Consider the following 24410-nt stretch of genomic DNA (forward strand, 5'->3'; position numbering starts at 1 on the left):
AGAACGAACTGGCAAGAGCAGAACCTTATCCATCCATTCACCTCTATAACCCCAGTGCACATAGAAAGTACCTGTAGACACTCAGCAATTTATTTTCCAGCTGAGTAAGTTGTGCATGAATGAAGAGTATAATATTATCATTATTCCATGCAAGGTGCCCCTTTTGTTTCATTTCCTTCTAAATTTATTACTTCCTTTAAAAAAAATCTCATTCCCTTTCTTGCAAAAGCACTCTCTCTGCCTTGTGTAATTTCCAAATGTGTTAGTTATCTCTGTATCATTGAAGGCTGTTATGTATGTTTTAATTAATATGAATATAGTAATTTACTTGAATCTACTTCTGTTTTTACTTCACAGTCTCACATTATTCTATGCAAAGCTCAGTGGTGATCCATGGCCATTACAGAGTGTTTCTTAGTGGACTTCTATTTCATGTATCTCTAGGTATCTAGGTTGTTGCCATCCTCCATTAGTTCCAAATAATGGGGACTCTCTTAGTTGCTTTTCTGTTGTGTTAAATTACCCCAATGAAAACAGTTAAGGAAAGAAGAGTTTATTTTGGTTTACAGTTTGAAGTTTATGTTCCATTATGACAGGGAAATCATAATGGGAGGAGCCTGAGGTATCTGGTCATATTACATCTACAATCAGCTTACATGGTTCACTTTTATCCAGTCCAAAATCTTAACCCTGGGAACAGTACCTGGGTGGGTATGTCTTCCCACTGCAAGTAACCATATAAGCTCCCCTCTCACAAGCCTACCCAGAGACCCGTCTCCCAGATGATTCTAGAGTTCATCAAGTTGGCAACTGAGATTGAGCAATAGACAAAAACATCTTCATAGAAACTTCTTGGTGAACCGAAGAGAAGGCTTCTTTGGAGTATGCACTCTGGGATAGGGTGATGGAAAGGTAATGGATGGCATATATGTTTAATTTCCATAGGTTCTGCCAGAAATCTCTCCAGTATACTTCAATTCCAAACATTTCTTGTACCTACTTTCTAAACTTTGCTTATCTGATTGTCACCGATGACTGAGCATGACTATTATTATTAGCTTTTTAGATCTCCCTAAGTTACCTGTTCTTATCTGTTACCTATATTGAATTGGTTGTATTATCTCTTGCTGGCTGATTTACAGAAATTCTTCATATATCTAGAAACTAAATCTTCTTCATTAATGTCTTCATTCCTGCTGCTTCCCCTGCTACCTTTGTACACAGTGACATTTGGGGGGCAGCCATCTTTTTTTGCTGTCTAAGATGCTTTCCTTGTGGTTTATATATTTTTAGTTTTCCTTAATTAAACCTTTTTAACTAGAAGATATATGTCTTTCCAATCTGCGATAAATATATGTTCGGCTCAACTTCTTCTGTAAATTGAATAGCATTGGTTTCTCCAATATGGTTCTAAAGTTCACCTATTTATATCTAAACTTGGATAATAAGATAGAAAGAGCAGCACAAATCAGGGGAGTATGGTGTGACTCTTCCTGCGGCAATGTGAACAAAAGTCTTTCCATCACGTATAAGTCACCAAAGTAATGATTCCATCCAACTCTACCTGTGAGTTTATTAGGGCTACTTAGAAAAATGCGGGTGAGTCCTGGCCACTTGCATTCCTAACACACCCACCTGACACACATGACAACTCATGAAAGCTGTATCCCTCGAGGGCCCTGTGTAACGTGAAGAAAACTCCCTAGAAGAGTCTAGAAACTGCTGCTTGTACAAACTCCAAGGGAGGCCTTTTAAGCTATAACTTTCCTGACCCTGTTAAGTTTCCTGAGCTTCCTTTGTCTTGGAATCTCCTTCCTTCTAGGAGAACATGTTTCAATTCAGATGGAGCAATTATTCCATGTGGAAGAATAAAGAGGAAATTTTGTGAATATTGGGGAAGAATTCATTCAGATCTAAATAAATTATAGGAGAGTGAACTACAAGCATATAAACATATTACTGTTTTTTATTTTTAATTAAAATATAATTATATAATTTCCCTTCTTCCCTTTCTACCCTCAACCCCTCCCATATCCCCCCCATCTAACCCTTTTCATTTTCCCCCTTACTCCCTCTCAAAATCATTGCCTTTGTCTTTGTTATCTTTTCAAAATATCTTTTTCCTATCTGCTGCTATTTGTAATTCTAGTTGTTTATTTTACTGTTTGTCTTAACAAATGCATACAGTAGGCAAGTAGCTCAGTGGCAGAGCACTTGCCTAGTATGTGCTAAGCCTAGTGCTACTACAAAGTAAAACAAAACCCCCAACCACAATAGCAGCAAAATACATACAGAAGAGTAAATGTTCTTCTATTTAGTTACCTCACTTTCTCTTTGAGGTCATCTTTATAAACAAAGCATCATCACCTTCCTTGGCTAGTACAAGTCATAGGAATTAAGGAGCAAATCTCAAGTCCTAGACTGTCTCCTTTGTTGTGTTTAAGGGCCTCATGTGTTGAAACTATGCTCAACCACTCCTATGTTCTTTCTCAGAGGATTTCCTTCTTCCTTTCTGCTCCAACAGATCACACCCGGTGGTACTGTTGTGTGTAGAATGTCAATGCCATTCCTACAGTGCAATGAAAAAAAAAATCCAGGAAAACAAATTCCAGGATCTTATGGGGAGTCAGCGTGGTATGCCAGTTGGCTCTTTATAGAGCTCTGATATACCAGGTCACTACCTAACCTCATTTCCCCAGAAAATACACACACAGTTTGCTTTATTTGGGGCTCCTGGTTTAAGCCTGTTTTTCCCCATTTCTGAGCTTCTTTGTTGGCTAAGGAGGTGCTGAAAAGCCTGTTCTTCTTGGCCATGATATAAAGAACTGGAAGCGAGTCAGAAGCCTGTCACTTTGGGCATCTGGTGCTGGGGATTTGTGCTCATCAAGCTATAACTGTGGACTGCTTTGAGCTCTTTTCCTGTGTTACATTATTTTATTCAGATACCACTTGCCATCTTTTAAGCTTAAAAATACTTCAAACATTTAGGCTTGTTTTACACATGATTATAACAACAGGTTTGTGAAAATAATAATGTTAAATACAATAATTATCTTTATGAATTTCTTGGTGCCTCTAATTAATCATGAATTGGATCTTCTAGCATTCTTACAAAAGAAATTGTGTCTATTTCATGTTACAGATGAAGAAAACACAGCAAAGTCCCAAGATACTCAAAGCTACAATTGTTGCTGGTGACATTTCCTAAGACACATTTGTAGACATTAAACAACTTGCCATGAGGTCTCCTGGCCTGGTCTCCATAGTTGTTCTGGGAATTGCTTCCAGGCTGTTAGCAGTTGTGCATTGAACTCATTCTCCAAAAGCAAGGAGTCCATGTTAATACCCCCACTTCCTGCTTTAAATGTATGTGTGGAGGAGGAAAATCTAACAATGGAAATTCAGACTTGACTTCCGGCCCTGATCACATGACCACATGAATGCACTACTTTGGGCCAGTGTGCTATCATCCATGGGTCTCAGGCTTCTGTTCTATGGATGAGGGCTTTAGCTTGGCATAGCTCCTAATTATTCACTTGGCTGTAAAGACTTTGGAGTTGGTGATTGAACTGAGGGTTCAGGAAGTCTCCAGTTTCTGACTTACACCCAAGAGAGGAGAATAACTAATACTCCTCCACTCTGAAATGTTTCTTCATCAAACACTTAAACCATTCTTCCAAGACAACAGAAGTCAGTGCCAGGGTTGAGATTTGCCATTGTGTTAATGACATTCATTTTTGTTTTCCATTCCTTTCTCTAGAGTAAACCTACCCTGATCTCTTTACCTCCCAGTTCTTTTCCCCATCTCCTTCAGTAGCCACCCCATTCAGTGGATGTTTTTTGAAAATGAACAGATTGTCACTGAGACATTGCCCACAGAAGATGCTCATATGGACTACTGGTCAGTGATGCGCTGGTTGCCTTCATGTTTTGTAATCATATTCCATCAGCAGCACCAATGCCTTTGCCTGGCTTTTACATGTGAGGCACAGGCAGGTCTTTACCGTTTCAAGTGCCTCAGTTGTAGGCTGGGTAGAAGTTGTGTTGGAGGTGAACCGATGATAGACAGCATTGGTTAGAAAGATGAAATGAAAAAGAGAATGTACCTGAAAGCTGCTTCAGAGTGAGAACCTCTGATGTTGGTGGATCAGCAGGGGATGATGAGAGATCTCAGCACCCCCTCTTTGGGGGTTATTGCAGAACTCCCTGCTGTGGCTCAGGTGACTTGCATTCCTGTCTGGAGACAAGTGAGGAGTAAAGGGGATCTGAAAACCGCTCAGCCTCCAGCCACTCCATAGGAGTATCTATTTTGACAAAATAAACTGTGGATTTCTCCTAAGAACTCAGGCAGCAGAGACTGTGGCCTCATCACTGTTCTCATGCTTGAAGACTTTTTCTCTCAGTAATGAGAGTGTCGCACGAGCGGGCCTTTCCCCAACTGCGCTGGCATTGGGACAACTTGTGCAGGGATGGATTTTTCTTCATTGATTCTAATCTTCTTCCTGACTGACTGTCTTGGCTGCTTTGACATATTGAACACTGAATAGTCCCTGAGTAATTCTTGAACATTTGGGGATCGTTTTTATTTTTACAAGACAGCAGAATCCAATGGAATGATTTATCCATGTACCAGAAGAGGAAGGGGGTGGGGAGAGGTTTCATTCTGGGAATAAACACAGACTCAACAGAGAATTAAAAAAAAAAAAAAAAAAAAAAAAAAAAAAAACCACACTGAACAAAAGATGCACACCCAGTCTTCAGTAATTTCATAATTTGGTAAGGATCCACAGCCTCATATAGAGATGAACATTAATGGATAAAGGGCTTTCACAGCTGTGACTTCAGCCATGATTGATGAGAAAATGCTACTGGAGGGAGAGAAGGAAAATGAATATTTATTAATGGAATAGTGTCGGGGGCTTAAAATCCAAGGAGATCCATCATTTCAAATTCAAGGTTGGATGCATTCAGAACAGAATGTTCAATACAATGGCCCCATAGCTAAGCTGTGGGCTAGAAAATTCACAGGCTCTGCTGTCATTTGGAACATGGGGAACTTTCGGGAGATGTTTTCTTATCTTTAGTCGCCATTGACATCACCTGGAGTGGACAACATTTCATCAGTAATCGTTAGGACAACAATTGCCTCACCTGTTAGAACACATGGAGTGATGCGGTCTGGCCATCCATCCAGAAATGAATATATCATGTCTGTATACTTTCTCTGACAATGTTAGTTATGGCCTCTGTGCCTCTGGTGGCTTGGGAATTATTAGGAAGCTTTCCTTCCTAACATGACTTCATTAGTTCTTCCTTGAACTTCACAAGGGCAGTGCTTAGCCAACAAGCAGCATGTCTTGAAACCTCCCTGTGTGTTTTCTCTCCAGAGAATCCTTTGCCATGCTAGCTCCCTTTATATTGGTTAATTTATTAAGACTTAGAAAAGCCTGCTTCTGTTTGGTGAACCACCACTTGCCTGCTTTAACTTCATAAAAAATTGAAGATGGGAACTCTCGGGCAGGCATTGTTGGTCTCTTTTGTGATGGTATCATTTTCCATGTGAGCAGCTTGTTCAGATAATTAACAACACTGATATTGTGGCTTAAGGTTTTGACAGGGAAGGAGAAATTGACGGATGGCATTTAACTGCCTAATTTAATGTAAGGTGTTGAAGTATTACTGGAAGCTTCAATGTGTAGATTTCAGCTAATGGAGAGCCCCCAAACATGACACCTTACCCCAACATAACCATATGCACACAACCTCATCAGTGCATCGGCTTTGCTAAGACCTATATTTCTTTAGATTATGGGAGTAGTGGCATAAGAGTACTATAAATCAGCCTACACCAGACTTTTGATATCACTGTCCAGCTAGGAAGTCTGGCTCTTTGCACTGCCATAATTGTGTCTCATTTAACCAGCTATTCTTAGACTACAGAAGTTGGCTCTAACCAGTTGGTTGTATATACTATTGCAAAGCTTAAGTTGCTATTCTGTTAGACAGTGTGTTTCAATTTATTTTAAACCTTTGATATATCCCAATCCAGACAATGGTAGTCTTGACAACCAAGAGCATCTAGTGTTTAATTTCAAGTCAAAAGCAGGCAAAGACTGATCTCTTTGCTTAATAGTCAGGCCAGAAGAGGAATTTCCTCTTACTCTTGGGACAGCTAGTCTTTCTGTTGGGGAAAGCTCTCTGCTTTGATCCGTCTACCAATTTAGATGTTAACCTCATCCCCAAACATCTGCACAGACATACACAGAGTAATGTCTGGCCAAATCCATGGGTACCCCCCAGGGCCCAATCAAGTCAACACAAAAAAATTAACCATCACAGCAACTCTAGGAAACTAACAGACATAGTAATTAATACCTAATAGAATGCATAAAAAAGGATATGCTGGAGAAATATTTTGATTGAAATTAGAGGAGCTGGTGACCAGTGAGCTCTAAGAATCACAGGTGAGTAAATTATTATGCAATATTTCTACTCCGATGATAGAGTTGAGGGTGTGCTGGGGAAATAGAATAGAGCATACAACAATAACACACACACACACACACACACACACACACACACACACACACACACACGATGCTTTTATTAGGTCTGAATAGAACTAAGGGATAAATTAAACTTTAATTACACCATTACTTTCACTATTAGGGAACACAGCTACAAAACTGTAAGTAACAAAGTATCTGAATTTAGTAATAACAGAGAGGATAATGTCATCAATTCATGGGCAGGCCTCCCAGATCTTCGGTCAAATCCTTTCCCTTCATTTTTCACAGAATTTATCTTGGGTAAGTACTTTTTCTGGAGTCAACCCGGGAGTGGAGGCAGACTTTAGAGGAGGGAGTAGGTCTTGTTTTGCATATAAGAGAAAGATGGAGTGGTGCTAATTAAGCACATGTAGAATGACTAAAGACGGTGAGTCTGCGGATGTGCCTCCACGGTACAGCGCTTATACAGCACATGCGAGGCTCAGTCTCCAGCATCACAAGTAACCAAACAAAGGACTAATTCGGTAAGAAGGCAAGGAAAGTTCTCAGAAACCAGACCCTTAAGCACAGAGATCTTCACAGCTGTGATCATGAAAAGTGGCTCTGAGAGAATCAGATGAACAGTTAGGGAAATAATTGAGAGACTTTGTAGTCAAAATATAAAATAATTTTGTAATAAATCTGTCACGTGACTAGTGGTATTACTGTCATTAGCCAGGGAGGAAAATGTCAGCTGGAATTCAGTCTTGATTGGGGACCAGTATAATGGGCAGTGGGATAAAGACTTGGAAACATGGTTCTTCTCCATGCAGACCTCCACAAGGCTGGCTCTTGCAGCACCTACCTGTGCTGTGCTAACCTGCAGATGTCTGCCCTCAATCCCATGGCTACCATTAATTGTTTTTCTCTTACACTATTCCTGTGCTCCTCTTCCATGGTTCTTTGGTTGTTGGAGGCAATATGGGGTAGAGGAGGGCTGAGTTTGATGAGCCTCAACAAACAGAAAAGCACGGAGGGAAAATGAAACCTACCTTGTTCCCCAAGACCGTGTCTTTCCTTGTTATTACAAATGCTGCAACTTCCCATTCAGCCAGTTGCTTTTCACAAGGTCTCCTGGGTAGAATGAATTGGTTGGAAAAAAGGTGGACACCTGTTTATCTAGAGATTGATGGCCCAGTTTCCAGAAGTCATTGGCATTCCGCTGTGTAAGGGGCTGCTCCCTCTTTGGTCTTTAATCCGTTAGTACAATTGCAAGTGAAAACTCACAAAGAATTGCATTACAAGGCACTTGTTGGTAGGACTCACATGTGATGCAAGAAGGCTTGCTGTACTTGGGCTGCTGACTTAGCCTTTGGTGAAATAAATTTGTTCTGTGATTAAAAGCCTAGAAGAATAGAAGTCGGGGAGGGAGGGTTAAGTAGGGAAGTTGTGAATGGGTACAAATAGAAAATGATTCACTATATAGTTGATGGAAAAGGTGACAATTTTTTTTTGCAGTAATTTGTCTTTGGACTGTAAATAATTATGTGCAAGTATCCATGCATGCATATATAGACACATGAGCTTATTTTGTAAGTTAACTTGAGAGCTTATGTAAGGACCAACCTTGTCTGCAGAAGAGTGAGAAGAAAAATCCAACTGGTGACACCTTGACTCAGGGGCGCTGTGTATTGTTTTAAGATGCTAAGTGATGGTGTTGTTTGTTATTTGGCAATAGATAACCAATACACCATTTTTGCAGAAGTAAAGATTGTAATAGACCCAATTAAAACTAAGGCGTTAAGTATTTACCATAAGAATATTTTTAAAAAAGAGCTGATGATACCAACTTTAGTCACGTGAATTTGTGTCTTGTATTCCACCCCACTCCCTTAATCTCTGTGAGCAAAGTGTGCAGTCAATGGTTAGTTTCTGTGAAAAATCTCAACTTACTGAAGTTGAAGAAAAGGAAGAAAAGATAATTTTTAAGTGAAAAACTCTTTGGATTATACATTCATTTTAAACCTTTATTGGGTAAGAAATTTGTTATCGATATTGAACAGTATCCCAAACTGATAATCAGTTAAATGGTACTTACCAATACATTTAGAGATATTGAGATAGGTAAAACCATTAATAGAAATGAGTCCCATGATAACAGAAAAAAAAATATGTATCTGACAATACTATAGCCCTTGCTTAAAAGTCCTCCTTCTAAATCTTGTTCTTCTAGCCGAGGACGACTAATACTTTCTTTTTACTCTTTTTGCACAAGACTTGGGAATACATGATCCTCAGCCTAGTCCCAGTGTCTACTATTTTACTTATGACAGCAGTAGATGTCTCAGCTCTTGGAAAATGACTCTGGACACCTGAGCAGAAACCTGCTGTCAGATTACCACCAGGCTAGCTGGCTATGAACGTGCTATGAACGATGCTTTGTGTTCTCCTTGAGAGTGAGAAAACTGACATCTTACTCAGTCTAGGAAACATCCTAGACCAGGAGTAGTGGCAAATGATAGTGTCAGAGGCAATTTAGAAAAATTTAACAGCCATAGAAAAAGTAAAAAGTACACACACACACACACACACACACACACACACACACACGAGTGTGTACAGGCATTAGCACATAGGTGTGTTGGTATACTCACTTGTACAAGTGTGTATGGAGGACAGAGGTTGACTTTGGGCATTTTCCTTTATAACTTTCAACTCCCTGCTTGCCCCCACACCCCCACTTGTATTTGAGATTGAAATTTCACTGAACCTGGAAGTCAATCAGTGAGGCCAGGCTGGCAGGCTAGCTGCCTCTTTCCAGTCCCCAGCACTGAGGTTGCCAACCCTCACACTTTAACCTTTTTCATGGGTGCTGGGAATCTGAGCTCAGCTCACCGGGCTTGCACAGCGAACGCTTTATCCACTGTGCCATCTCCCAGATCCTGAAATTAATATTTAACAGTTATGACACATCTGATGCATTTTTTGGTGTGCATGTGTGTGCATGTGTATTTGTGTGTATGCAGGGGTATCTGTGTGCATGGGTGCATATTACCATGCATATGTGTATTTGGAAATCAGAGCTCAACCTCAAATATGATTCCTCAGGTACTAGTCACCTTGTTTTATGTGTGATATAGCTTCTCACTGGCACGGAACTTGCCTGTTGGGTTAGACTGGCTTACCAAAAAGCCCTAAGGATCTTTCTGTCCCCACCCCTCCAGCGCTGTCATTGCAAGCCCATGTCACCATGCCCAGCTTTTGTACATAGGCTCTGAAAAGCCAACCCAGGTCCTCACACTAACTGAGGAATCACTTTACTAATTAGACTGAGGTTGTCTCCCCAGCCATCAACACACCTAGGGTTTGTTACCATGGAACAAATAGACAAATCGTTAATGAAACAGTTTATATTATTTTCCGTACTACGTCTTTAATCCATAGTGTGTATTTTATTGTATTTGTAACACACCTCATTTCTAGTGCTTGGTGTCCACATATAACCAGTGTTTGCTGCAGTCAAAGAGGCTGATTCAGAATACGTGATGAGAAGATACCTCTGTGGACTTCTCTGGACCCAGCCCCAGGCTTCTGTGGGCTTCTGATAAGCTTTCACACCTTTTCTTTTGATTGCCTTCAAGCTCTGCAGCTCCTCACCTCTTTCAGCACTCCCTTCTTCTTCCCATTCTCATACTGTACGGTCCAGCTACCCTTGGGGTGGGGACAGCAGGCAGCAGGTTCTTGTAATTCCCCTCTAAAGCTCTTTTTCTGAAATAGGAAACATAATGGGATATACATTATGGCAGCACTCAAACTGTTCATCAACTATCCATTACATCTGCCATCTCCCTTCTGCCAGTGGAGGTAACTATGTTATTACAGGGGGAAAAAAAAATCTTATTTTAATTACAATCCAATCAGAAGATGCATCCATTATGCAGAGTGCTTTGGCATGTTCTAAAGTTTTAATTTTTTCTCACAAATAGTAGCGCCAATGCTGCAGAGAGGGAAAAGATTCTTTGTATATTTATTAATTCCATCATTAGAAAAATATTCATTTGGTATGTAGTGTGTGGAGGTATTGGGTTTTGTGGGGGCACATACAGTTCTATAGTTCTTAGTCCCTCCCTTCAAGAAACTCACAGCTTTTTTTGGGGGAGGGGGTGTATGGTCACACACAGATGTACAGTGTGGCCACCTGTGCCTAAGAAATCTCTGATTCGGGTGCGCAGGGAGGTGTCTGGGAGGAAGTGGGATAGCACTGACGTGGAAAGCGTGGGTAAGATTTTGATGTGTCCTCCTGGATGGGAAGGGAGAGGTAGGAGGTTATTTCTGACTGAGAGACTGCTGTGATGATATGGCACAGAGAGGTAAAACTATACATTGGAATTTTCTGCAAGAGCACATCTTTGCAGCAGGCTGATCCGGAGGCGGGTGTGAGGCCCTGTGGGCAGTACCACTGTGCAACTAGGTCGAGCTGGTTTATGGCAGGATTTTCCTGCTGGGCTGAGGATACTGTATCTTATTTTCTGGGCTGGGTGGAACCAGGGAAGATTCTAAGCAAGGCTATGAAAGGATCCTGGCTGGATTTGGGAGAAGGATCTGATACCTGTGTGCCTTTGTGCACTCCAAGTCCCGAGTAGGAAAAACCTGGGAACATTTTGTGTCTTGTGAGAACAAACAATATTAAAGTAATGGGTTTATGCATTTTTTGACCTTTAAAAAATGGTATTTTCAGCAAACTTCCTCCTCCCTACCTTACCCTTGTTAAATATTTCATCTCAACTGGAAAATACCCACAACAATGATTTTTTTTTTTTTAACAGTTTTAGCCTTTCAGTAATAAACCAAAATAAACAGTGGGGGAGTTTAAAAGGCCTTTCAGCTGAGCGTGAGGAAGGCAGATGTGTCTGGTTTGTGTTATTGTTAGAAAGCACGGAGTCTATCCTGGAAATCCCATACCGAGGAGAGAGTAGAGGAAGGATGGAGCATGTCAAGGATCCCCGACCTAATATTGTGGTAGGATTTCTTCCTTGCGCAGGGTTGTCACACGTGCCCCAGAATCTCCCCGTCAGCGGCAGGATTCTGTTTTCTTCCCTCTAGCAGGACCTGCAGGGAAAGCCCCAGTGACAGAGATGAAGAAATCAAGACTCCTCTTTCATAAAGCCATTGAGAAAACTACAATGGCTTTGCGGCTTAATGCCCCCGAGTGCAGCAACAAAGGCACTTTCTGGCTGGAAGGCATGGTACCTTAATACAGCTCTTTGCCTAGACTAAATTATGATGTGTCTGTCGCTGCTGTGACCTTGAATTACCTGGAGTCATGGATAATAGCAATGAGCAAATATCCACTTTTTGTCTGTTTGCACCACAAACCTTCCGGTGAGCCTTTCTCCCAGTGTCCCTCCCACCTGGAATAGCTGTCTGCGCATCTGTTCAGACATTTGCACAGCAAACATCTAATGAGTACCTACTGTGCACCACATCCCCAGGGTTTACAGACAAATAGAAGGCAGTCCTTCAGGTCCTCATGGGCTGCATGCATGTTAAAGCCTCAAGATGTCATAATTGGCTTCATTGTCAAGGTTATAGGGACTCAGTCTAGCTTGTCATGGAGATAGCCAATCCTCTCCGTTGCCAGCTTTGTTGCCAACTGCTGAATACTGTGTCCTCTCCCTTCCGCTGATTCATATGTTGAGACCCTAATAGCATTAAGCAGGTGACCATGTCATGTCCTAAGGATATTCTTGTGTGAGTCTCTTGGCACTCCAACCATGTGAGAATATAGGAGATGCCATCTATAAATCATGGGGCCCCACAGGGCACTGAATTTGCTGACATGTTTATCTTGAACTTCCCAGCCTCTAGAACAAGTAATAAATTTCTGTTCTTATAAAACACAACATCTCAGGTATTCTGAAGGTGTACACTGAGGGGGTGAGGACCATCATAATTAGATAAAGTCGGCCCCTTCCAGATAACCAGATTTTGAACACAGAAATGTGTTTTGATGCTGGAAATGTGAGCGAAACAAATAATTGTCTTTCTACTCATAAAGCTTCCAAAGTTACAAAGCAAAACAAATAAACAAACAAACAAAAAAACAAAAACAAAATCAAGACCTGGTGAGAAGTGGTGTGAGAATAACAAAATAAAGGAATAACAAATACATTGGAGGGGGTCTAACGTGTTTTCTTTCTTCACTTTGCTCTCATTTTCATAAATTTTCTCTATGTTGGTGAGCTCCCTGGCTTGTAGACAAAGTTGACACTGATTGATGAGGTATAGAAGACCCCAAAATTGTTTCTGAATCTTTTAGGGGGCTATAGGGGTAGAAATGGGAACAGTCTAGGATCTGTTCCTGAAGAGACTTCCTGAACTGTAATCAACTCTCAAGGATGTCCAGAAGTAGGCAGCTAAGCCTCTAGAACCCCAGGAGAGCAGCTCAGGGGTGCACGTTTCACGTCCTCAGAGTCCATTGACTTTCTCTGTAGTGGTTACTACTACAGTGTCATCTCTGTTTTCTCCCATCCTATAAGGACTGATCTGTCTGAATGTGGAAACCCTAGTCAGTAAAGCCAGCCTTAATTTCGGATGCTTTTTTGAAGAGGAACACTCTAAATGGTGCTTTGACAGTGAGCTTTTGAGCAATGGCGATTATAATACAGGGTGATAAAGCTCAGCCATCTTCAGGATTGGCAAGTACTGGCTTCTTTCTCTTTCCCAGATGGTGGAATGTACAGATCCAGGTAGACAACCAAGACTAATGAGGGGCATTGGCCATTTACTGGGGGCAGAGCTGGTATAAAGAACTTCCAGGACAGTTTATCATAATAAAAACAATTTTCGAACTTGTTCACATAGTCAAGAGATTTTTGACGTGAGGCTTAGGATATCCCTGTGTTTTTCTATATGGCTCAGGCCCTTCGGCAGTTAAGCAGGGAGCTTGAAAACACACTAGTATGTGAAGAGATGTCCCACAGTCAGAAGCTGCAAGAGAGCAAGTCATTGTCTGCAGTCCATGTGTGGGCTCTCCTCAGGACTCCATGAAGTCCTTCTGGACAGAGTCCAGATGGAGAGGCCTGGCCAGCTGGTATAGCAGCTAGCCTTTATTGTTGGCTAGATGTGAGACATGTCCAGCGAACCATCTGACAACCAGCCAATGTGCTTTAATTGGTGCCAGCTGGGTGCCCTGTCCACGAAGTATTACCTCAGAAGTAGACCACCATAAGCAGAGTGACAGGAAAGAGCCGTGGGCACATGAGATACAGTCTGGAGGGCATGTTGGCTCAAGTCAGCAGATCTTACCCATCAGTGTGAAATCAACTTAGCTAAAGAGTGTTTGTAAGAACCAGTTCCTACCTTGAGAAATGCTACTCTGTTGAGTCTAGGTTGGTTGTTCTGAAAACTAGATTTTTATTTTATTTTTTTGGTAAGTACTTTTGGTCCTTCTACTGAAATGACCTATGTTTGATAGATGTCTGGTATTGTGGTTTGTATGTGGATATATATATATATATATATGTGTGTGTGTGTGTGTGTGTGTGTGTGTGTGTGTGTGTGTATTCTTTTTCTAAACTCTCTTAAAACTCCTTACCTATTCCTTGAACACTTTTACTATAAGACCACTCTGCAGTGAAGATGGTACCTGAGCTTCATACTTAGTTCTTTTGCACGGGCAATGCACACCCTGGAGTATCTGCAGTGAGGGATTGTGGGTACCTCTCTGGGAAGGGCTCATAGACATCTCTTCCGGTAAATGGGAGGGTGCCGTAGAAACTGAGGTGAGGCTCCTGGAAATAGCTACAGCCTCCAGGCCACCTCAGGTGCTAATGAGTTTTGTCACTAACTGGCGAAATAGACACACGACATCTAAGATACATATTAGCCATCCATTTTTTTTTTTCATGCAGAAAATGCTGGAGGATTCAGGGAGAAGTCAGTGGATCTAGTTCTCCTGCATCAGCTGCGTGAACCTTTGCGGACCACTCCTCACCTGTTCTTCGGCTTTGCACCCCACCCCCATTTACTAGCATCCCTTCCTCCCCATCACTACCACTTCTGAGTCCCAGGAGTATGCCCCTGTTCTGGGTGCCCAGAACAAGCTCATCAGGAGGTTGGTTTTGTTGCGACAACAGCAAATGTTTCCATACACATTTCTCAGGATTTACTGCATCCTCTGTCTAAGAGATTTGGCTCGGGAACAAAGGCAGGAAATGTTTATGGCGTGCCGATCATGTGACCTCCTTATTCTCTCCTTAGCTCTTCCTCTGAGCAAAGGTTTATTCCCATTTACCTTCTAAGGAAAAAAAAAAATTAAGAGGGTGCTTATAAGGTTAATGACTTAGATTCCTATCAGCACCGGGACAAAAAATTCAGACACAGATGATTCATCCAAAATGTAGGATAAAAGGTTCATTCTTCACACCTTGATGCTTATAGGCTGAACAAAGACAAAGCGTAAAGAGAACCTGGGTGTGTAGTGGGAACATGTCTGTGTGTGAGCGTGTGTGTGTGTGTGTGTGTGTGTGTGTGTGTGTGTGTGTGTGTGTGTGTGTGTGTAAATTTGGAATGCAAAGAATGATAAGCAATGTTTTTGTGCCGAAGTGAGACTTTCTCCACTCCTGCCTGCCTTCCCTTTCAACTTCTAGATCTTTTACAAATTACTGTTTGTACAGTCCTCCCCTCATCTCAGCTGAGACTCTGCCTCTGCCAGCAGCCCTGCCCAGGTCTAGGTCAGCTGTCTTCTTGAGTGCTTCCAGAGGATTCACTCCTAGCTTGTTGTTGGGCATTGCACTGTGACTGCAATTGTTTATTTACTCGTGTGCATACACTCTTGGGCTATGATCTCCATAAGGGCTGGCAGCAGGATTGTCGTGTTCTCTGTCACAGCCCCAGTGAGGAGTAATGAGTATTTGTTAAAAGAGTGAATAAACAGCATGAGGAGGAGAAACAAATGGCAGCCACGGAGTCCTGGTGTCTTATGTGGGAAGATAGATGCTCTCTATGTCTTGTGTGGGAGCAAGCATCTGCAAGCCTCTGCTGGGAAAGACACTGATACATTTACATTCCTTACCAGGTACCTAGTATTCATTTGCCTTATCCCATTTCATCTGTATAGTGTCGGGACCAAGCTAATCCTAAGGCTTAATGGAGAAGGTAACCGAAGTTTAAGATGGATCTCAAAAGGTTGGTTGTGCATAGAAGGCAGGGGCATGGCTTCTACTTCTTAGAAGGCAGATTGAACTTGGTCTTATCATGTGACAGTGTACCAGATAACTGTGTGTCCGGAGGACAGTGGAAACCATGCAAATGAAATCTGAAGGCTTTCCATGTACCCTTCGCTTCCAGATACAGAAGTTGTAAAGATTACCCATTCTTCAATCAGAAGTAACCACAAGGATCACATGATCTCATGCACTATGCTGGCTTGACCTATCCTTCCTTCCTGTGACTTCCATGAGATTTGTGCATGGCTCCTTTATTTACCTTGAAAACATCCTTTATTTGTGAATGTTCTTCTTACTGCATGGATGATATTCTCTTAATTGTCCAGGAATATGATGATGAATTTTAATTGTCAACTTGGCAGGATATGGAATCACCTGGGAAGGGGATCTCAATGGTAGTTGTCTAGAGTAGGTTAGCCCTCGAGCTTGCCTGTGTGGAATGATCTTGATTGTGTTAATAGAAGTGGTAAGACCCACCTAGTGTGGGGAGCATCATTCCCTAGTCAAAGGATCCTGGATTGTATAAGAGTGGGAAAAAGGAGATGAACCATAGTATGCTTATGTTCATTGCTCTTTGTTTTCTGATGTGGTTGCAATGTATCAGCTTGATCTCTTCACCATGAAGGACTATACTTTGAGCTGTGTGCTAAAGTAAACCCCTTCTCCTTTGACTTATTATATTAGACTATTTTATCACAGCAACAGGAAAAGAAATGAAGACAGTCCAGATTGCTCTAATGAGTTATTATGGACACCACAGATTATAAACTCATTAACAACAGAGATGCACTGTTTACAGTTTTGGAATCTTGAAGCCCAAGATCAAGTTTACCAGCATGGCTGGGTTCTGTGAGAGTTCTGTTGTGAATCCATACTATTGTCTTCACCATGTCTCTTTACATGGTATGAAGAAGGCTTGAAAGTTCAAGTTTGTCCTTTAAAAGGGTATAGATATAATTTATGGCAATCTCCCCTCATGACTTCATTACCTCCTAAAGGTCTAATTCTAAATCACAAAAGAGACTGGGAGTTCAAACACAAATGGTTGGGGTTACAAACATTCAGTCCATATTTTGTTTTTCATAAGGGGGTGTGAATGATGACAGAGGGAGGATTGAGTCATGGAAGGATAGCAGACAAGAGAATAGAATTGGTGATGTTGGCTACAAAGCCACTGATGAGCCGAAGCATTATTAATGCTGAAATTATAATGAAAGATGTGCCTCATAAATCCTGCTTTCTGTATGTGCAGACAATTGGGGGAAGAATGTATGACAGGCAAAGAAATTATATATTTTCCAAAGAAAGATAAGGCCCTGAGATAGGGCTGTGAGTTCTTTGTGTTATATTAAGGATGACGTCTGGCAGAATATTGTACCTGGACATAAAATAAGGAAAGATGAAGGATGGTCTGTATGACATTCATGTGTGTATATCCATCTACTGTCAGTCATTGGGAGAGAAGCAGTCCAGTTTATCTCATAGAAAGAAAGACTCATTGTAATCCAGAGTAAGACCAACCCCTGGGGAAAAATTCGGTGTGTTCTAAAGACCATTAAAAACAAGTGTCTGAGAGTTTCCACAGTGTTCCTATAAGTCCAAAAAAAAAAAAAAAAAAAAAAAAAAAAGGAGCTGAAGATACACATCATCTTTCAATAAAACTTTATCTGTTTACTTCTTTGTTGGTACACTGTAGCCATTGGAAAAGCAATCCTGTAGGACTCTGATTCTGGCATGCCTTGTTTCATGAAACGAGGTTGATGTTGTAGCTTAAGGTGGATACACATGCTTACTCACTGAGGCATCTCTGCAGCTCTGTTTCAACCCAGTGCTAAGGATGGAGAGGCAAATTGTAGATAGCTTTGTGGCAGTTTCTTCTTGATTTCAAAGATATTTGTGTTTTGAGGATGGAAAAATTTCAATAAAAGAAAATTTAAAAAAAATGTGGGGTTGTCACACATTAAAGCGTATTCCACTCCTACTCACCACTAGTCTTTGATTGTCTGAAAGTTAATGTAAATGTAATCACTAGCCTGAGTTCTTAATACATAGTTGCAGCCAGGACCATTCATATTGTCCTCATAATATAATTTTGGTTCTACAGAAAACAGTCCACAGGGAGCCTTGAGCCAATCTGTTTTTCTTTCTTTCTTTCTTTCTTTTGTTTTTTTCAAGACAGGGTTTCTCTGTATAGCTTTGGAGCCTTTCCTGGAACTCACTCTGTAGCCCAGGCTGGCCTTGAACTCATAGAGATCCATCTGCCTCTGCCTCCTGAGTGCTGGGATTAAAGGTATGCACCACCACCGCCCAGCTAAATATGTGTAACCCAGGCTGGCTTATAACTCATGATCCTCCTGCCTCCACCTCCTTCAGCAAATCCTACTGGCATGCATCAGCACAATTGGCCTGTTTTTCTTTCTTCTGGCTGATGATTGCTGTGGAATATCCTTCATACTGGGGCTTTTCATACAGGGTTCATGCTCAGGGTCTCTAGTATCCTTTGAACTTAGTCTTAAGTTCTTACTGACCAGATCCATTAAAGGGAAATGTCACATCTAGAAGAAAAAGTTCAATTCAGGCCTCTATGAGAATAGTTCTCACTAGACCTGAATTTGTGATGCTGGGGTAAGATGAATCATCATGGCTGTAATTACTGTAACCCACTTGGATTTCATAGAAAAAGTACAAAGCCCACATATCCATTGCAGAATTAATCATCTGTCCTATCAGATCTTCCTGATTCCTTTTCCTCTAAATTACAGGCATTGAAACTTCAGATGGGAAGCATCTGACACAGATGTCTAGGAAGTTGATGGCGCTGATAGACAGGTGTTAACCAGATAGAGGATGATTATGTCTCTTTGGGTAAAGTGCTTTTTCCTGGGTCCTGGTTGAAAAGGTGTAGCTAGAAGGTTTCCCTAGACCGCTTCCTGTTGAAATGAGTTAATGTGCTGTGATTTACCTGGAAGCTCTATACACACTCTATTATCCATTCCTCCATTTCCTTTTCTTTCTTCCATACATTTTAATTCTTAAATGGAACCTTATAAAAATCTAGAAGTCTTGATTATAAACAAACCTCATAGTAATTTTAAAAGTTGTCTCACCTCTAAATAACCAGATAATGATAGCTTTCACAAAGTCCTACCCAGGTTGGTGCTCAAACCCTATATTCTAGCAGATCTCCTTTTGAGGCACAAATACTTGGTCTATTTGTGAGAGATGGGGAAAAACATAGATATTGAGAATAGAGAAAAAAGAGAAATGATTTACAAATTCTTAGTATCTAGTAGCTCCTTCTTATTCCTAGACTTAAAGTTTTTTCTTAAAAAATATATGTGCATGTGTGTGTTCGTGTTCTAGTGTGTGCACCTGTGTGTGTCCATTGTGTGTGCAAATTCACATTTGGAGGCCAGAGGACAACCCTGGGTGTCACCCTAAGGAATGCCATTCAAGACAAGATCTCTTTTTAGTCTAGAACTCAGTCATTTGTCTAGGCTCGCTGGCCAGCAAGCTCTGGGATCCTCCTGGTTCTACCTCCCTAGAATTGAGATTATCAATGTGAGCCATCACACCTACATTTATATGTGGGCTCTGGGGACTAACTCAGGTTCTCGTGCTCAGGAAATAAGTAATTTATTGACTGAGTCAACTTCCCAACTCAGGATATCCCAAGGCATTATCTGGAGATATAGCATATGTTGGTCTTGGGGCTGGGAACAGGGCAGCTGATACACCAGCATTTACACCACAGTGGAGCCATTGAAGACAGTGGTTCTTGTTCTCCTCTAGGTAGTGAGGTGTGCTTGATGGGGACAGTAAGCTGGGACTTTGATAGGGACTTTGATGATTTTGTTGAACTGAGTGCTTCTTTTTAAATGGGGACAAAGTATATTAATGAGGAAATATGGATTTTTTTTTTTTAAATCTCTTACATGTTGCTGAGCGATTGTGTTGACTGAGAATGACTCTGCATGCTACCTCAACTCTGTGCTCCTCTCCCTGCATAATGGGATGAGATGTCCCTGCCTGCTATGAATCTTAACTGTCTGGGCTCCTAGTGTGAAGAGGTTAGGGTGCAAAACCAAAGGGAGAGGAGCTTTGGATGTGAATGGGTCTGCTGGACTTGTGTGCCTCCCTGGGCAAGTGTGAACCGTGGGTTCCTATGTGAATACATTTACAACGTGTTTTGCAAGTGAAGGCCCATTCCTTTTTAAAGATAAAATTGCTTTTCTAAAACAGAAATGCTGAGTAAGTAGAAGGATGGCTCTGAGTTTTAGAAGGAGCCTTCCAGAAATTGGTGCAAGAAGCTTGCTAATGGTACTGAGAGGTGGAAAGGAAGATGCACAGACCATGCTGTGTTTTGCATTTCAATCTCTGCAGATCCTCGCTCCCTGCCTATGCATATTTAAAATTCCTTTCAATATATAAATAGGATAATTCTCTCTCCTCATCCCCACCAGAGTTCATTTAACAGGCACAAAAAAAGAATTGTACATCCATAGGCCTATCTTTTCCTGTTTCCTGTTTTTACTATTTATTGGTTTTTCTCATTTTCTTTCTTTCTCTCTCTCTCTTTCCCCCCTGCTTCTACGTTGCTCTCCTAAGATTAAATTGTGTCTCAGGAGTGACCAGGAGGAGAAATACAATTTCTTCTAAACAAGGACAGGCCTGAGGGAGGTGGTCTCTAGGCTTTCTTTGCTCTTTGGCACCAACCCAGATCTTCCAGAATCCAATTTGAATAGAAAGCTCTGGGCGTGAGGCAATCTGTGTTCTTGCAACCTACCCTTAGTGCAGTCTCCTATTATTGATGACAATTGCCCATTTTCTTCGTAAATGAAATTCTAGCACTATCCGTGTCCCAAAGGCACAACCGAAAGACTTCAAATTCTTTTATGGGAAGGACAGTGAGAAGGGACATAAGCTAGGATCTGGGGAAAGACATTCATAACAAAAGCCAGGCAAGCTCTTCTTCCTTTAAAAAAAACAAAGCTTCAGAAAGCCTTAGTTCAGTAGAGTGTCTTTGCCTTATGTAGATAATGTGAATGGTTCAGCCATTCTAGAGTCGATTTGAACTCTCATATTTGATTCGGGAAATCATACCTTCTTATCAAAAGCTTTATTACCCCTAGATAGCAAGTATGGAATAGGATTTTTGTTACTGACCTTTTGAACTTTCATTCTATTTCTTTTGAGGTGGTGGTTGTTTGTTCTAGGCTCTGTAGAGAGTGGCTCAGAACATGGACTTAGGGGCTGAATTGCCTGATATCATTTCTCTGCTCTGTCACTTCCAAGTGTATATATAATCTTGAGCAAGTTACTAGACCTTCCTGTGCCTTGGTTTCTATACATGTAAAACATGAACCACAGTAGAGTGATATAGGGATTAAATGAATTAATATTCTGGCCTCTTAGAACTGTGCTTGACAGCATAAACACTATACAAATGCAAGCTCCTTTTATTCTAAGTCGCCATCACTGCTACCATTGACATCTGGAAGGTGTGCTGAATAGCATGTCCTGCATGAAAATATGATAATGGCTCTTATGTTTGCAACTAGTATCTATTAATTAAGAAACCATCATTTGTGCTCTGTAATTATATTTATTAAACCCTAACTCCTATCATAACAATAATTAGTTCTTGCTAATTAAATTTATCAAATTCCCCCTGGATTCATATCTTAGGTAAATATTTAGTAGCCCTACACTAATTATTTTAATCAACATGGAGTGTATTTCAAATGACTACAAATAGTTCTGACTAATTAGATTGAGTACAAAATAATATCTTATGTAATAAATTTGCAGGTGTTAAAAAAGAAGAGGAAGGAACCACAGGATAATGTCTTAGCGACCGAACCTTTGTCTGACTTAACTGTGGCAGCATTTTTAAGGCCCTCTAATATACTAGAGGAAGTAGCTTTTGAAGGTTTACTATGACTGTTCTGATTTGTGTTCTGCTGCCAATGTTTGGGCCAGATACTGTGTATGACCCAAAAACATGTTCTCTGATTTGCAGTTGGATCCACTCATACCAGTAATTGGTGCAAGATCAAGAAGCCAACCTCAGCATTGCTGAGTTTGCAGCCATAAATGCAGAGAGATAGATCTTTGTTTCAAAAGAGCTTGAAGGTATAAAAGTATCACTTCTTGGTTCTGGCTTCTGCAGGTTTGATTTCCACATCCTTAGACCATACTTTGTCTATTATACTCATGCTAAGAAGTACTCCTGCCTTCCCTGCTTATGCAGCATCATCATAACAAAGAGAATGAATCCTTGAATCGCCAATGGCTGATTGGCATCCTGTCGCTTGAAAACTGTGAAATCAATGCATGATATTTTATGATAAAAATGTCTCTGACCCACCTTTACAAAGACATGCTTGTTGCCTGGTGGCTGGTCCCTTGTGGCTGATGCACACTGTCCATACATTTCTCCTTTCCTGTGTTGACTGTAAGGGCTGTATTGTGAGATGCAAGACTCTGGTACACAGTGGTCAATCTCTAGCCACATTCACAGGGCTATCTGTGGCTGGGTGTTGTGATAGACTGTCCTTTGAGCCAAGCCACTGAATGTTGAGGAGTTCAGCTATGTCACCTTACAAAAGGAGAATTCCATCTGGACTTGCTGACTGTTCATACCTCTCATGGAGGGGTGCGGTCATGAGACCCTCATCTGAGTATCTTGCATCTCTAAACCACCTATTGTATGTGACTTGCCTTAAAGACATGTGTTCGCAGTTCAAGGAAGAGTAGGGGAGGGGCACTCTATCTATGCACTTATAAGGAAACTCATGCCTGAGTTTAGGGAGGCATGCCCACACTTCTGTAAGTATCCCCTTAGTATGTTCTGTAAGGAAGCCCAGTGAAGTCTCTGGTTCCTCAGAATGAATTTGGGAGGAATTATGCCTCAGTTTGTCTTTGGAGACCTTAAGAGGTATATATGTTGCTGATGTCCCCATGGAAGGAATTTTACCACTATCTGGATTATGGTTGTTAATTGTGAGGCTTGGTAAAACAACTGTCTATGCCTAGAATCAGACTCAGTTTGCAAGCCACATCCACAGACTGTTCAGTGGGTGGATGAACTTGAATGTAAATTTGCAGCTGGAAGTTGGGTTCACATTCTTCTTAACTGCCATCCAGGAGATAAAGGAATAAAATGATCATGACAATCGGAGTATTGGCAGTTGGATTACATTATAATAAAATCGTTCCATTTCAGGAATAAAGATGGAGGCTAAAATATCAAGCCATCCAGTTAGATGAAAAGAAAATCTTTTCAAAGTTGTCTCCATCCCTTTCTTGTAAATGACAGGTGAATAATCACTCACAAGCAGCCAGCAGTGGATGCCCATGGTGTGGTGTCCAAGATCACCCCAGGCAATCCTGGCTTTCATTTTCACCAACTGGCTGTTGAAAATGTCGCTGCTTCCTTACAGCCTATAAACTACATTCTATTTTTATGATAAAGTCTCCAGTGGGCAAGGGAGACACATTTGACAGTGGATCTGCACTTGGGTCTCTCTGAGATGTGCACACGCGCATGAGAATTACAGAAAACGTATAAGCTTTATTTCCCCATCTCATTAAGCTGTCATCTACTTTCAGGGCCGATCTATCTCTTGTTTTGAATATTGCTTCCCTCCCTCCTGGCTCTCCTTGGAGTATTTGTGATCTCATGCAGCCACCTTTATGATAGATGAATCATTCCTATGGCAACTGCAGTCATCATGAATCCTTAGAATGAGCTGGCAGGAAGGAAAAGTCTCCACAAGAACAGAGATTCAAGGGTGTCATGGGGTAGTAAGGAAAACTGGGGATACCAAAATGATGAAGTTAGGAACAGACTGTGTGGAGCTGGCAAGGGTAAGATGACAGACATCTAGAATGGTCTGCCTTTGCACAGCATGACACAGAAATGAATAAACACACAATTGCAACGGGTCTTCTGAAGTCAAATACACCTTATAAAAATTATTATGTATTCTTCACATGAACCAATCATCTAGAACATGGCGTCTAAGATTTGGGGACCCTGTCTGCATCTGGGCTCAAGAAATGTTATCACTGAAGATCTCATTCTCTTGGTTCCACTTCTGTTTTAGGGAATGTAACAGTGCTATGTGGGGGTTCTCTGGCTGCTGAATGTTAATTGCAACAGCTGAGTGAAAGCTTCTTGGAGATGGTCCCTTAAGTAGTGGAATTAGTGCAACTCTGCTCTGAGTTCAATAACATCTGCCTATATTATTTAAATAATTATGCCTGATAGATGGGCCATACCACTCATTTTAACTAAGAGAATAGCTTTAAGAATGGATCTAAATCAGGGCTGATATACACATAGCTAGCTTTCTTCCTTGCGGTTCCCATTTGTGCCCTTTATTTACCTGTTCTGATCCACTGGTTCTGAAGAATCAGTATTGGCAGTTCCATGCATGAAGATTGCTCCCATTTTATTACTACCAAAATATGTCCACAAAATCATGTTAAAAGAAGGAAGTGACTTATTTTATGCTTTGAATAAGAAGAACGCTTGAATCTTTTAAAAGAAGACCCTGCACATGTGTGCACTAAAAAGAAGCAGAGTGGGTGCTTTCTAAGCCTGGCACAAGAGTCCCCTGAGAGAGGCTATCCCTCAGCATGCCTTTCATCCTCTTTTCTATTAATTGGTTACATCAAAGAGATT

The sequence above is a fragment of the Peromyscus maniculatus genome, chromosome 22, assembly GCF_049852395.1.
Source record: "Peromyscus maniculatus bairdii isolate BWxNUB_F1_BW_parent chromosome 22, HU_Pman_BW_mat_3.1, whole genome shotgun sequence".
Taxonomy (NCBI): Eukaryota; Metazoa; Chordata; class Mammalia; order Rodentia; family Cricetidae; genus Peromyscus; species Peromyscus maniculatus.